This window comes from Nanorana parkeri, unplaced genomic scaffold (assembly GCF_000935625.1).
Source record: "Nanorana parkeri isolate BGI_ZX_2015 unplaced genomic scaffold, ASM93562v1 scaffold548, whole genome shotgun sequence".
NCBI classification, from domain to species: domain Eukaryota; kingdom Metazoa; phylum Chordata; class Amphibia; order Anura; family Dicroglossidae; genus Nanorana; species Nanorana parkeri.
The window spans coordinates 294,706-298,313 of NW_017306816.1; positions in this window are offsets into that span (position 1 = coordinate 294,706).

Here is a 3,608-nt window from a genome sequence, read left to right on the forward strand (position 1 = left end):
TTGGCAGAAATGGCTGGATTAAGCAACTTTCATTCCTTGTGTATGAGTGGTAATAAAGGTCTCCACTATTAAGAATCGTTATGGTCACCTGCAAAATGGCTGCTATCACTTGCCGAGATTACTATTGAAAGAGACAGCTGAGAGGAATCACGAGACTCAAGTATCAACAGCCATGGATGCTTTTCTTTTATCTATACAGACTGGTGAATGACAGACTGTGCAGCCAGTACTTCATATGATGGCCAATGGTAGTTCTTCATCCAGTAGGGCGTTCTGGTTTTTATTTTCCCAGTAATAATAATCATGTCACATGGTTGAAGTTGATAAGAGTTGGAGCCTGTAATGGGCAATAAGCATCCTAGTATGCATGCAATTTATGTCCAACACTTTTGATTTGCTGAACAATTGCTTTGCAAAATGTCCATTCTGGTGGTAGTTAGTGACTACTCATATGACTCTTGCTTTTAATGCTTGCAAACTGAAAGCTCTTGCAAAGTAAAAGCTCTTGGTTTACCCAGCAGTTTCACAATGGATGACTTTTAAAAAATGCTTTCCTACCCTGTTAAAGCTTATCTTTGAGTGTAAAGGGTTCCCCCTTAAAATGAACCTGTGGCCTGGCTATAGACATTTAAATATTCACATATTCCTAAGCAACATATGACTTAAACTGACTGACACTGACCTCTGTAGCTGCAAACACTGTGAAACAATACATCCAAAATCTCTGCAGTGCAAGTAATCCTGAGAGAAAACCCAAAAGAACATACAAACACAGTACCAATTGTGTCTCTAGTGGCACGTAAACCCAGGGTTGATATGTCTTGCATACCAAGAGCACTGGCCGCTTAGCCACAACGCTTTCTTGTTTCTAAATCTTTAGGCCTTATTCAGACCCATTTATACTAATTCCACACGTTTCACTATGCATTGCCAAAATGCACAATAATCCTTAGGTTGGCATGAGTGATGCTGTTCAACATGCTCCCTTCACCTTGTACTGAAAAACTGTTCTCTATAGTGCAGCGATGGATCCAATGTGTTGCAATGTAACAGTTTTCTTTTAACAAAAAGGTCAACCCACCAAAATGTGATATTTTAGTTATAAGTGGATATGGGTGTTCTGAATCAGCCCCTTATGTCTTAGATACTCCAACAGTCAGATCCTGCTGCCATAATTAAAATCTAACAGGGTTATCCACAAAAGAGTGAAGAGTTTGGAGAAGGCAGGAGAAGTGAACAATCTAGGACAACATAGCTGAACTGGAAAGTGAGCTGAATTGGATAATTGTTCAAAATCAGCTATGTCGTCCTAGATTGTTCTCTTCTCCTGCCGTCTCCAAACCCTTCACCCTTTTGTGAATAACCCTGTTAAAGAGTTTTTGGTGTTCCCACCCTTTGCAGGTTTCAGCTCATCGTGTTACATTCTCCATCATATAAAAAATCAGTGGGAGTGGGTGCCCTTTAGAATGGCCACAAAAAACACCTTTACTTGTTGCACTCTTCACCGAAATTCCCTTGTAATGGGGTGGTTGCTCGCAGTGACTGCGGATGGCGCCGCAAACATCAGAAATATATAGAAATGTCGCCAGCACACCAAATCCTTTTAGGATAGCAAAATGTTTATTTATTTGCAGTTCCTTGTCAGAAAAACAAGCAATTTCAGGACCACGTAGGGTCCCTTCATCAGGCTTAGCATTGAACATTTTGCTATCCTGTGCTGGTGACATTTTGGTGTGCTGGTGACATTAGAATGGTCACAGACACAGGAATTCAAGATAAGAGATTTCAAAAATTAGATCCCCAATGTTTTAACTCTCCAACATTTACCAAAAACAGAAATATACATTTTTGGGTGAACACACCCTTTAATATACTGTAGCATTGTAAATACCTGTCCAAAGCCAACATACATCTTGGATGGCATTCATTACTGATTCCTTTATAAATTGCCTTACTTATTTTGGAAAATACATTGAAGAGTCAGCCATTTATTCTGTTAGCTGCAATGTTCTGAAAAATGTTTTCATTATTAACAGCAGTCATAAAACACAGAAACTGAAAAGTAGGCTTTTTGGGTTCCAGCTTATTTAGGAACACGAAAATGCAATGTGCATGTAGCAGTATCCCATAGCCGATAGTCCAAATTCATCTGCATCAGAACTGATGGCAGTCAGTTGAAATGCGTCGTGGTTACCGCACCTTGCATATGATGGTAGCCCTTTGCGGGGGTCTTATTGAATAAGCTCGGCAATGTCGTAGCATGGCTGCCTCTGTTCGGATGGCATGCACTCTGATGCATGGGTAATTATTTTGCATTGTGCACATGAATATTCATGATGTGCCCAGAACTTACGTCATTGAAATCTGGCTCACGCAGGCTGTTATTACCAAAAACAAGCAGTGGATGATGCTTTCTGCTTGACCTGCAGCAGCCCAGCTGGGAAACAAGAGATGGTGATTTAGAGCGGAGGTAGAGGAAAACTAATTGAAAGTAGCTCTTAGCCCTGTGCATACAGGATTTACTTTTCTAAAGCATGTTGTATCATAAACGATTGCCATTTCTTTAAAATAAAATACTGTTTTCACCTTTTGTTCATCCTTTCTTGCACCTCGTTGCTGTTGGTCACCTGCAGCCTCTTTCATTCACTTCCTGTCTACATGCATTCGCTTCAGTATCAGCTATACTTCATTGTTCTGGACTGGCTTCCAGATAAAGGACCAAGCCTGCACAATGGGAGGTCAGCATGGCTGTTTGTGTTCCCCATTAGGAGTGCCTGTAACAGAGCAACAATGCAGGAGCACAACTGGGAGACAGTGGTCACCCCATAACAGGAAGTTCCTGAACAAAAACTCTCATGGCAGGATCACCAGTTGTCATTTTAATTAAAAAAGCTGATTTAAGTTGTAAAAATACTTATGTATTTTTTTTTTTTGGGATAGAGAACGGAAGGGCTAAAAACCCCAGTGGCGTCACAAGGGGTGTGTGGCCCTACACCGGGGTGACACCATTGGAGGGGTGACACCAAAATAACTGACAAGTCATTTTTGTGTCACCTTTTGAAAAGTTGGGCACTCGGTCGTAGACCGAGAGCCTGACAGTTTCAGGAGAGAGGAGGGGACCCGGCAGCATACCTTATCCCGCTGGGTGAACGTCCCCTCCACTCTCTGCTGGCGCCCCTCATGATGGCCGCCGGCAGGTATCAATAAGATGACCGCACATGTGCGATGACATCATCGTGCACAGTGACGTCATGTGCACGCGCGATGTCATCACAGCGATGTGTCACCCGGTATCCGCTCCAGGTGACACCCAGCCTCGGGACGCCCCTGAAAACCCCTATCATGTTTTATGCTATCTATGTTCTGTTGTTCCTGTCATCAAGCTGCAACAGGAAGTAAGAGGAAATCTCCCTTAACCCCTTCGTGACTGACGACGCACAGTGTACGTCGCCGGCATCGGGGCTGTTTAAACAGACTCCCGGTGACTTTTGCCGCCGGGACTCTGTTTAAACTTGTAGAGCCGACTGTCGGTTTTACAACAGAAGTGATCCTGGCGACTTACCTGTCGCCAGATCGCTTCTGCGTCCCGAAGAAGGGGCCGCCCCCCC